Consider the following 12,982-nt stretch of genomic DNA (forward strand, 5'->3'; position numbering starts at 1 on the left):
CCCCCAGACGGCGTATTTTTTGAAACAGGCCCTCGGTAACGTGACATAAGGACTCCTTATTAATTTGAATTTTATTGAAATTTCATAAACCGAAATTAAAACTGAACTAAATGAAGCGAAATCGACTGAAGGATTGTACTACAAATAAATGAGATGAATTGGATCAATATCCATACTTTACTTTTTGTTTTTGTATTGTATATAATGTATACAAAATAGAAATAAATATATATATAATATATAAAAATAATATTAATATATAAATATAAAAATATATAAAATATTTAGATATAAAATATTTAGAATATATATAATAAAATAGATATAATATATAAATAAATTGAATATAATATTAAATAGATAAATAAATTAAACCAAAAGAGTTTCCCTTTTTTTCTTGATTTATTCTGCAAAGATCTAACTCCTCAAATTGATCCCTAATTGGAAGTTTCGACGAGATAATAAACAGATTGTTGACCTTTGGAAAGAATTGGAAAGAAAAGGGGAAAAAGCTTTTTCACTGTTTGTTCTTTGATTTCAAAAAAAACATTCTAAATTATGTAAAAAGGCAAAAGCAAACAAATAGGAAAGCCGGTATCGGAATCGAACCGATGACCATCGCATTACAAATGCGATGCTCTAACCTCTGAGCTAAGCAGGCTCAAATAATAGAAATTTGGTATCCATAGGGATTCAGCAAACTATTAGATCTTATCTATTAACTATCTATTAGTTATTCATAATTAATATGAATTATTAATATGAATTAGAGACTCGAATTTAGAAAAACTAGAATTTTTTCTAATTTTTAATGCCATACTTAATATAAACTTAATATAAATATAACATATTTAATATAATAATGGTAGATTCAATCTAATATTCTAATGTTGATAGAATCTAATAATTCGATTTAAATTAAAATTTTATATATATATTTATTATTTATCTATATATTTTATATATTTAATATATTTAATATCTTTTTATATCTTAGTTATATTTCTTTTATATTAATATAGTAATATTACTAATATTACTGACTCCATTTTATTTTCTAGTTTATTTTATATTTTAGTATATTTTACATCTAAATTATATAGAAATAGAAAATTTTTATATAATTTCATTTAATCGATCGATTTAATAGATTTAATCTAGATTAAATTTATTTCTATTTAGTTTAGAGTTCTAAATAGAGATAATTAGAGTCAAAATCTTTTTATGCAGTTATATATTTTATGATTATATAAATGAAACGTTATAAGTCTAGATAATTAGAATGAAACTCTTTTAGACTCAAAAATTTGAATTATCTTCGAATTCGAAATAGAAATGAATGGAATAATTAGTTCTAGTTATTAAATAGAAATAATTAGTTCTAGCTATTATACTATAAAAAAATAATTAATTTCATTTCATTTTTAATAGATAAATTCAATTTTCATTTTATTTTTTAGTTATTATGGTTATATAGGATAGTCTAATAATAAGAATAAAAATGAAATTAAAGAAAAAGATGCAACCCATAGAAATGAAATCCAGATCATAATGAGACTCCTTTCTTTTGTTTTCATTCATAAAGACAGAAGCTAAGACGAAAAAAGAATCGACCCTTCAGTATTCCACCAAATTGCCTGAAAACTGAGAGTAAGAGGGACATATATATGTTATAAATACCCATCTATATTGAATTGCGAATACAGAAATGATAAAATATTTTGGACCAAATAAAATTAATATGGGTCTCCGATAGAGACGAAAACGGATAAACAAACAAGAAAATAGGTAAAGACCCTTCGATATAAGAATCTGTATCTATATCTACTAAATTCAACGGTTTCGCATAAAAAGCAAATAAATAAACGAAAGAAAATAAACAAATGAAAGAAGGGAAAGGAGGAGAAAGGGAAGGAGGGCATCCTAATGAGATCCTAATCTCAAGACACAAAAGGGGATATGGCGAAATTGGTAGACGCTACGGACTTAATTGGATTGAGCCTTGGTATGGAAACCTACTAAGTGATAACTTTCAAATTCAGAGAAACCCTGGAATGAAAAATGGGCAATCCTGAGCCAAATCCTATTATTTTATTATTTTACGAAAATAAACATGAACAAAGGTTCAGCAAGCGAGAATAAGAAAAAAAGGAAAGGATAGGTGCAGAGACTCAATGGAAGCTATTCTAACAAATGGGGTTGACTGTTGGTAAAGGAATCCTTATATCGAATATCGAAACTCTAGAAAGGATGCAAGATATACCTATTTTTTTTATAGGTATACTAATGAAAAACTATCTCAAAAAAGACGAACCGAACCCGTATTTTTTTTTTTATTTCTATTATATGCAATATCAATTTATATTTATATGAAAATATGAAAAATAAAAAGAATTGTTGTGAATCGATTCCAAGTTGAAGAAAGAATCGAATAGAATAGTCATTAATCAAATCATTCACTCCATAGTCTGATAAATCTTTTGAAAAACTGATTAATCGGACGAGAATAAAGATAGAGTCCCGTTCTACATGTCAATATCAATACCGACAACAATGAAATTTATAGTAAGAGGAAAATCCGTCGACTTTAAAAATCGTGAGGGTTCAAGTCCCTCTATCCCCAACCCCAAAAAGCCCGTTTGCTGTCTATTTATTTTATCCTACCCTTTTTGTTAGTGGTTCAAAGTTCCTCATGTTTCTCATTCATCCTATTCTTTGCCGTTTTACAAGCGTATCCTAGCATAGCAGAATTTTGTTCTCTTATCACAAGTCTTGTGATATAGTGTGATGTGATATATATATGATATACGTAAATCTCTTGAGCAAGGAATACCTATTTGAATGATTCATAATACATATGATTACTCATGGAAATTTACAAAGTCTTCCTTTTGAAGATCCAAGAAATTCCTGTTCGAGACTTTTAATTTAATACTTTTTCGTTTTTTTTGTTTTCATTTTTAATTGACATAGACCCAAGTCATCTAGTATTATGAGGATAATGCGTCGGTAATGGTCAGGATAGCTCAGTTGGTAGAGCAGAGGACTGAAAATCCTCGTGTCACCAGTTCAAATCTGGTTCTGGCATATGATTAATTTGTGAGTATCTACTCTACAAATTAATTGATATGGATCGACATAATACATACTTATCTAGCTAGGTATCTGAGGTAAACCTCTCTTTATTTATTTTATTTTGTATTTTTTCTTTTTAAAATGAGCAAAGAGTCTATTCTAATGTGTCTATTATAATGTAGTAAAGACAAAATTTGCTTATCTTTCCTCTTCTTTTTATTTGTTCACACTGCGGCTTCTCATTCAAAAGAATGGTAATACTTCATATTTAATTAAAAGATTAAAATAAAAATAGTTGGTTGAAAGGCCCAACAAAAGTCAGGTCTAGAGGAGTTCAAGGATAGAAATAACCAAGACTCATCTCAGCTACAGTACAAATAAAGCCGATCCCTTTCATTTATTTCTTTGTATTCTCTTTCATATTCCATTTCTTCATTCCTTCTATGCGACTCTCTAGAGTTCATCTAAGTGATGTGCGCGATACAAAGTTCACGGTACAGAACCCTTGTTGTTCATCCTATTGTCAGCTCGTCCGAAATAAAATAAATATAAATAAAAAGTCTCTTCAAAAATCGAGAATCTCAATGATGTATTGTCTTTTATTTCTTTTATTTATTAGCCTATCCATAAGAATACGAATGAAACCTCAATTCCTCTGTTTGAGCTAGAAGAGAATGTACAAATATTCCTTGAATATTCGAAGTTGTATTAGTTTCTTATCATTCAATGAGCGTCTTGTATTTCATAAAAATTGGGGCAATGTAATCCCGTAAAGGCCACCCTATCCAACTTTCGGGCATTAAGATACGTTTCAGTCGTGGATGATTTTCATAGAGATTCCCAACATGTCATAAGATTCTCGTTCTTGAAAATCCGAACTTTCAAACCCAGAAAACAGACGGAATTCTAGGGTTACTCCTTGGAGCAAATACTTTTATACATACCTCTTCCGTTGATCTACACCATACTCTATTCTCGTAAGATGATACACACTGGCTAACAGTCCGCCTGGTGCTACATCATAGGCACATTGGGAACGTAGATAATTGTAACCATATACATATAAAATAACAGCAATGGAATGCCAATCCTCAGGCTTTATTTGTAAGTCTCTATTCCGGTAATCGACCCAAAGATCTATGAACTAGCCCGTGTTTGACTAGCCAAACAGACAAACGACCCTGCATCTTTTATCTCTCCGCACTTTTCTTTTTATTTGTCATTTTATAAGATAAGTATTTCGCATTTATGATGAAATCAATTTATGAAGATTAATTCGTTGTCTGTTTCTGTAAAAAAAATCCTACCTAATTTACTAATTCGTGGGAAGATAGTGAACCCTTGTAGTTGAAAAATGTTTCAGGAGGAATCTCTGAAGTAGATGGTGGTTGATAGAGCAATCCTTGATTATAATTTCAGTACGAGTACTGCGTACAAGACAAAACTTGTGATTGGTAGTAAAACACCGATCCCCTGTTGAGATCTAATTCGATCTTCATAGATTTCGCGAGATATTTTCTTACGAAGTTTTGTTATAGCATCTATAACTGCCTCAGGTTTAGGGGACAGCCCGGCAAATGACATCCACGGGAATTAGCTTATCGACCCCGAACAGTACTATAAGAATCAGTACTGAACATCCCTCCTGTAATTGTACACGCCCATAGCAATAACATATTTAGGTTCGGGCATTTGTTCATATAATCTCACTAAAGAGGCGCCATTTTCATTGTTACTGTTCCAGCTGTTAAATTAGGTCTGCCTGTCTAGGACTCGATCTTGGTACCAGCCATAACGATCAAAGTCAAGCGTGAGCCTATTAATGAAGCAAATTCAATAAAGCAACAACTGGTACCATAAAGAAGCGGCCATAAACTGGAGAGTCTTGACCAATTTGAAAGATCATTTAATGTAGTTGAAATAACTGAATTTTGGGTTGTTCGATCAAGTAAGGAAATTCGATGGAATTCATACTCAATGTTATTATTATTTTGACTTTTTCTTTCTTTTATTATCTGAATATTCAGGAACTAAGACCATTCAATGCTCCTTTTCGCCATGCATAAACTGAACCAACAATTAGGATAAGCACGAAAATGAAAGCTTCTATGAATACAGGTACCCCAATACATCGAAACTCATTGCCCATGGATAAGAAAAACCGTTTCAACATCAAAAACAACAAAAACTAGAGCAAACATATAATAACGGATTCGAAATTGTAACAAGCATCGCCCATTGGTTCTATACCCGATTCATAACTAAAAGTTTTCTGGACCCTTTCTAATCAGGGCTAAAACTCCAGAAATTAGAAATGCCAAAATAGGAATAGCACTTGATATTATTAGAAATGCCCAGAAAATATCATATTCGTAAAGCAGAAACATAGACGAACTCCTATGAATGTGAAAAATAGATCGGATTAGTCGCTTACCTGGAATTCATTGTCAAGTCATCCGCAACTGTTTGTTTAGTCAAAACAACAATTCAGTTTGATCGAATCGTCCAGTTTCGTTTGTTTGCGGTGTTTCCATGTTGCGTTTTAAGATTTATTGATTGAATTAATCCTATTTTATTTACATTCCACTTATTTCGATTTCATTTCGATATAGTACTAATTTATAATACTAGTATAAATATATATTTATACTATATATAGTATAATACTATACAAATCCAAAACAAGTAATACTTTTCGTTTTCACTTCATTTCAGATTTTCTAAATAAAGGAATTCTAATATCTAACTAATATCTAATATTTATTAAATTTTAGAAATAAAAAACTTTTAATTCGAAATTCTATTTATTCTAAATATAAATTCGAAATTATAGATTTAGAATAAATAGAAATTTTTTATTTTATATCTATTTATATAGAATCAATCAAAAATCAATCTACCCGCGAGGATTAATTAAGAAAATGGGGTTTTGTTTATTTTATTCTTATCCAAGAAAAAAAAAGAGCGATTGGATCCGTTGAAATGCGCTTTTGTTTTCAGGGTTATACTCTAGTGATCTCCTGTGAGCGAGCTTATGGAATGATTTTAACCAAGCAACTGGAAGCGACCAGTTCAATCAACAAAGAATACAATAATTAGGAAAAAACTAGATTTTATTTTTAGTTGTATTTGGATATTCTTTATTTTATTGTTTTAGTTTGCTTTAGTTTTAAGAATATTATTTTCATTTTCTTAATTTAATAAATTTAATGAATATTTAAAATTAATAAAATAGAAAATTCGAAAATATAAGGCTATACGGACTCGAACCGTAGACCTTCTCAGTAAAACAGATCGAACTGATTATTATCAAAATGATTCGGCCTATTTCAAAGACCCAACATGCATTTTTTTTTGCATTGGGCTCTTTCATTAACTGATAGAAATATCAGTTAGTCTACCGTATATATATTTTTCTAACAGAAAAAAGGCAGTTCCGTGTGCTCTGATTCATTGTGCTCTGATTCATTACTGATACAGGAGCACTTCCAAATGTTTCAAAGAGGGAAGGTTATCTTGACGTAGGTCTGCTTCTGGCCTAGATCAACCTAAGTTAAATGGAGTCTCTACCATCCTGATTAAAATGAAACTTCCTTCACTTAAGATTCATAGGACGAAAAGAGCATTTTGAGGTCCTTATACTCATTATGCCTAGCATTGAATAGACGGGTATTCACCTATCAATATCTCAAATCAATGATGGGTTCGATTCGGATCTTGCCTAAACACCCGAATCGGACCGAACCATTTCAGGCTATTGTTCTCTTGTTTTGTTCCTTCAAAGTAATGGAGTAAGACATCGATTTCTCAAAAGATCAATTCTTTTGATTGCATGATAGACTTCCCTGAAAACATTGGCGCACGTGTAAACGAGGTGCTCTACCTGAGCTATAGCCCTTGTGTTTGTGATACATATTTTATCATATTATGTAGATAATTTCTTGTCAAGATGAATATTACATGATCCAACATCATAATCATACCCTTTTGGTCGGTTTGATTGGTATTGCTTAAGTAATATTGGATTTATAATCCATCGATGTAATAGGTCCTTTTCTTTCTCTTTATGATTCCTTATGATAATAAATGACCTACTTAACTCAGTGGTTAGAGTATTGCTTTCATACGGCGGGAGTCATTGGTTCAAATCAATAGTAGGTAGAACTTATTAGATACCATCGATCCCGGTGTCTAATAAGTTTTCTACTACCTTCTTTATTGATTTTCTATCTTTTCATCCTATTCTATTTCCGTTTTCAATTTTCAAATTTTCGTTAGATCAAAATCTGATTTCACTTTTGATTGTATTTGATTCTATTTAATCGGCAGAATCAAAATGGGATGTATAAACGAAAGTTCTGTTTCTGAAATTCTTTCGATTAACCAACTCGTTACGAAATCGCGTTGATAGCCTCGACTCGTGTCCTAGCCCGTCTGAGCTAGATTTGCCTCAATTGTTTGCCTCTTGCCTTCAGCTTTCCTCAAGTTAGCTTCCGCTATTTCAAGAGCTTGCTGAGCTTCTTGTGGATCAATGTCACTACCCTTCTCCGCATCATTTACTAAAATAGTGATTTCATTGTTGCCTATTCTAGCAAAACCACCCATCAGAGCCATCGTTAACCATTGGTCGTTAAGCGTATTCTCAAAATACCTATATCTACAGCTGTGGCAATAGGCGCGTGATTTGGTAATACGCCAATTTGTCCGCTATTAGTAGATAAAATGATTTCTTTCACTGAATCCCAAACAATTCGATTAGGGGTAAGTACGCAAAGATTTAGGTCATTTCTTCAATTTGCTCTCCATTTCTAAGTTCGCCTTCGCAGTAGCTTCGTCGATGTTACCTACCAAATAAAAGGCCTGTTCAGGAAGACCGTCTAATTCTCCGGAAAGGATCAATTTAAATCCTCTAATTGTTTCTGCTAGACCAACATATTTCCCAGGGAACCGGTAAATACTTCCGCTACGAAAAGGGTTGTGATAAGAAACGCTCAATTTTCGCGCTCTTGCTACGGTTAAGCGATCCTCTTCGGACAATTCGTCCAACCCAGGATAGCTATAATGTCCTGAAGTTCTTTGTAACGCTGTAAGGTTTGCTAACCCTTTGCGCAGTTTCATAATGTTCCTCACCAACGATTCGAGGTTGGAGCATAGTGGACGTTGAGTCTAAAGGATCTACCGCTGGATAAATACCTTTGGCAGCTAATCCTCTTGATAGTACGGTAGTAGCATCTAAATGCGCAAATGTTGTGGCAGGGGCAGGGTCGGTCAAATCATCAGGTACATAAACTGCTTGAATAGAAGTTATGGATCCCTCCTTGGTAGAAGTAATTCTTTCTTGTAAAGTACCCATTTCGGTACTAAGGGTGGGTTGATAACCCACAGCGGAAGCATTCTACCCAATAAGGCAGATACTTCGGATCCCGCTTGGACAAAACGGGATATTGTCTATAAATAGAAGTACGTCTTGTTCATTAACATCTCAAAATATTCCGCCATAGTTAGGGCAGTCAATCAACTCTCATACGAGCTCCTGGCGGTTCATTCATCTGACCGTAGACTAAAGCCACTTTTGATTCCGCAAGATTTTGTTCATTAATTACTCCAGATTCTTTCATTTCCATGTAAAGATCATTTCCTTCACGAGTCGTTCACCTACTCCGCCAAATACGGATACGCCCCATGAGCTTTGGCAATGTTGTTGATCAATTCCATAATAGTACTGTTTTACCTACCCCAGCCCCCAAATAGTCGATTTTTCCTCCACGACGATAAGGAGCTAAAAGATCGACTACTTTAATTCCTGTTTCAAAAATAGATAATTTTGTATCTAATTGTATGAAAGCAGGCGCGGATTTATGAATGGGGATGTTGTGCGTATCTACAGGACCTAAATTATCAACAGGCTCCCAAGCACGTTAAAAATTCGTCCTAGGGTCGCTCCGCCGACTGGAACACTTAAACAGCTCCCGTCAATCACTTCCATTCCTCGTTAGACCATCTGTAGCGCTCATAGCTACAGCTCTAACTCGATTATTTCTAATAATTGCTGTACCTCACAAGTTACATTAATTTGTTGACCGGCGGTATCTTGACCCTTAACTACTAGGGCGTTGTAAATATTAGGCATCTTGCCGGGGAAAGGCTACATCCAGTACTGGACCGATGATTTGAAATACGCCCCAGATTTTCTTTTTCAAGCGTGAAACTCCAGGAACAGAAGTAGTAGGATTTATTTTCATAATAAAGTGAAATATGTCAATTTTTTTAAAATTATCTAATACAAAATAAATCTTCGACAGGAGGTTGATCAGTTAATTCAATAAGAAATGGGGTTGGCGCTCGATTTCGTTGGTCCCATCAATTCAAGTGCATGCAATTGGTTCCTTATTCAATGAAGAATTTTAAGTTCAACCAACCTATTTTCAAAATAGGAAGTGGATAAATAAAAATTTTGGAGAGTCTTTCATTTGTCCATCATTATAGGCAACACCATCCATATTATCTATGAATTCGACCCGAACTCTATTTATGATTCCTTATTTCTATCTCATTAGCCTTGTTTCAATTTCATTTCATATTTTATTTTAGCATATCGATTTTTTTACTTTACGTCAACCTCTCCCCTTTTCCATCTATATTCCTTTTTTTCATTTCAGGGCCGAATTACGCCTGTTTTCATCTAGGATTTACATATACAACATATATTACTGTCAAGGGTGAATTTCTTATTTTATTGAGCTTATAATATATAATTTATATTAGATGTTAGAATATTAATTCTATTATATATTTATCTATTCTATTATATATATATTCTAATATATATTATATTTTTATATTATTTATCTATTTCTTATCTATTTCTATTTCATTTATTTCATTTGCATTTAGAATTTTGATTCAAAAAAAGTAAGGAATTATAAACTTGAAAACACGGATCAGGTTGCGCCATACATATGAAAGAATATAGAATAATGATGTATTGGCGAATCAAATACCATGGTCTAATAAGGAACCTTTCGGATTCGTTGATAATTTTTGAAAGATTTCTTCGAAAAGGTTTCATTAACTCCTCATTTATATCGAGTAGACCTTGTTGTTGCGAGAATTCTTAATTCATGAGTTGTGAGGAGGACTTATGTCACCACAAACAGAGACTAAAGCAAGTGTTGGATTCAAAGCTGGTGTTAAAAGGTATAAATTGACTTATTATACTCCTGAATATGAAGTCAAAGATACTGATATCTTGGCAGCCTTCCGAGTAACTCCTCAACCCGGAGTTCCGCCTGAGGAAGCAGGGGCCGCGGTAGCTGCTGAATCTTCTACTGGTACATGGACAACCGTGTGGACCGATGGGCTTACCAGCCTTGATCGTTACAAAGGGCGATGCTACGACATTGAGCCCGTTCCTGGAGAAGAAGATCAATATATATGTTGTAGCTTACCCTTTAGACCTTTTGAAGAAGGTTCTGTTACTAACATGTTTACTTCCATTGTGGGTAATGTATTTGGGTTCAAAGCCCTGCGCTCTACGTCTAGGGATCTGCGAGTCCCTGCTTATATTAAAACTTTCAAGGCCCGCCTCATGGCATCCAGGTTGAAAGAGATAAATTGAACAAGTATGGTCGCCCCTATTAGGATGTACTATTAAACCTAAATTGGGGTTATCCGCTAAGAACTACGGTAGAGCAGTTTATGAATGTCTACGTGGCGGGCAGTTTTACCAAAGATGATGAATGTGAACTCCCAACCATTTATGCGCTGGAGACCGTTTCTTATTTTGTGCCAAGCAATTTTTAAATCACAGGCTGAAACAGGTGAAATCAAAGGGCATTACTTGAATGCTACTGCAGGTACATGTGAAGAAATGATCAAAAGGCCATGTGTGCTAGAGAATTGGAGTTCTATCGTAATGCACGACTACTTAACAGGTGGGTTCACCGCAAATACTAACGGCTCATTATTGCCGAGATAATGGTCTACTTCTTCACATCCATCGCGCAATGCACAGTTATTGATAGACAGAAGAATCATGGTATGCACTTTCGTGTACTAGCTAAAGCTTTACGTATGTCTGGTGGAGATCATATTCACGCTGGTACAGTAGTAGGTAAACTTGAAGGAAGGGACATAACTTTGGGCTTTGTTGATTTACGTGATGATTTTATTGAAAAGATCAAGCCGTGGTATTTATTTCACTCAAGATTGGGTTTCTATGCCAGGTGTTCTGCCCGTAGCTTCAGGGGTATTCACGTTTGGCATATGCCTGCTTTGACCGAGATCTTTGGAGATGATTCCGTACTACAATTCGGTGGAGGAACTTTAGGACACCCTTGAAATGCACCGGGTGCTGTAGCTAATCGAGTAGCTTTAGAAGCATGTGTACAAGCTCGTAATGAGGACGTGACCTTGCCCGCGAGGGTAATGAAATTATCCGCGAGGCTAGCAAATGGAGTCCTGAACTAGCTGCTGCTTGTGAAATGGAAGGCGATCAAATTTGAATTCGACGCAGTGGATAAATTAGATAAAGTGGAAAAATGAGATAAACCAGCTTCATAAATCAAATTTGAATTCGAAGCAATGGATACTTTGTAATCCAGTAATTACTGTCGGTTTGTTGAATTGCAATTAAACTCAGCCCAATCTTTTACTAAAAGGATTGAGCCGATTCTATTATCTATATTTTGATAGATATATTTTATCTAGATACAAGATCTTAAATACAAAATAAAAGACTAAACACAACTCAAATTTTCTCCTGGGTCCATAATTAATCCTATGTGGATCCTTAGGATTGAGTGTATTCTTTTCTATCCTATACCACGGTTTCGGATCATGGATCGAGCCAAGCATCACAACTTCTTCTACCCATCCTGTATGTTGTCCTTTTGGCTCCGTGTTGGAATAGAAACTTATTGTATTAGTAGACAGATTTTACGAAAAGGTTCTTGATGGAGAAAAATTTCTTTTCAATTTTTCAGTGCGGATTTTACAACATGGAAATCACTATTTCTAATTGAAAATTATATTTCTAATTCAAAAGAAAAGAGCTCTATCCTATCATATATATGAACTGCTACTCTAGGTTCTCACAAAGAGAATCGTTTCTTTCAATATTCACTCATTGTTCGTTAATAACCCTAGTGATTGTATCTAGTATGCGTATTCTGATGGAAATAAAATATTCAATTGATTTTTCATCGAATGACTATTCATCTACTGTACTTTCATGGAAATAGAGGCAAGCTCTATGGAAAATCATGGTTCAATTTGATCTTGTCTAAGGAGAATTAGAATACAGATGTGGGCTAAGTAAATCAATGGATAGCCGCCTTGGTCCTGTTGAAAATACTACTGTAAACGAAGCCCGACTAGAAATGATACGGATAAAAACATTCATGATTGTAGTGACAGCTCTAGTTATTACAGTAAGGTTGATCATTTAGTTGACGTCAAAGACATTCGAATTTCATTTCTGATGACACCTTTTTAATGGGATAATCAGGACCGTTATTCCATATATTTTGATAGTGAAAATCAAATTTTTGAGCTTAACAATGATCATTCTTTTTGAGTGAACTAGAAAGTTTTTTATAGTTATCATAATTCTAGTTATATGAATAATGGATCGAAAAATGATGAGCCCACTATCATTTTAACTTGTATGATAATGATACTAACTGTGGTTGGAATAATCACATTAATAGTTGTATTGACTCTTATCTTCGTTCTCAAATCTGTATTGATAGTTCCATTTTAAGTGGTAGTGACAATTCAATGATAATTATATTTATAATTACATTTGCGGCGAATTGGAAATAGTAGTGAAGGCAAAATTTCGATATAATAACTCGTGAAAATGGTAATGATTTAACTCTAAAGAAAGTTCTAATGATCTCGATCT

At 33.6% G+C, this 12,982-nt stretch overlaps 2 non-coding genes and 2 pseudogenes across 2 annotated transcripts; 2 read left to right on the forward strand and 2 right to left on the reverse strand.

The window, feature by feature from the left end:
* Window positions 1-588: 588 nt before the first annotated feature.
* Window positions 589-662, reverse strand: TRNAT-UGU (transfer RNA threonine (anticodon UGU)). The gene has a single exon. It is a non-coding gene; the product is annotated as a tRNA-Thr (tRNA).
* A 2,353-nt stretch (window positions 663-3,015) lies between these two features.
* TRNAF-GAA (transfer RNA phenylalanine (anticodon GAA)) lies at window positions 3,016-3,087 on the forward strand. The gene has a single exon. It is a non-coding gene; the product is annotated as a tRNA-Phe (tRNA).
* A 4,770-nt stretch (window positions 3,088-7,857) lies between these two features.
* Window positions 7,858-9,317, reverse strand: LOC128288320 (ATP synthase subunit beta, chloroplastic-like; annotated as a pseudogene).
* Window positions 9,318-10,201: 884 nt separating this feature from the next.
* On the forward strand, window positions 10,202-11,730 carry LOC128288319 (ribulose bisphosphate carboxylase large chain-like; annotated as a pseudogene).
* Window positions 11,731-12,982: the final 1,252 nt, after the last annotated feature.

This window comes from Gossypium arboreum, unplaced genomic scaffold (genome assembly GCF_025698485.1).
Source record: "Gossypium arboreum isolate Shixiya-1 unplaced genomic scaffold, ASM2569848v2 Contig00202, whole genome shotgun sequence".
In the NCBI taxonomy this organism is placed as follows: Eukaryota; Viridiplantae; Streptophyta; class Magnoliopsida; order Malvales; family Malvaceae; genus Gossypium; species Gossypium arboreum.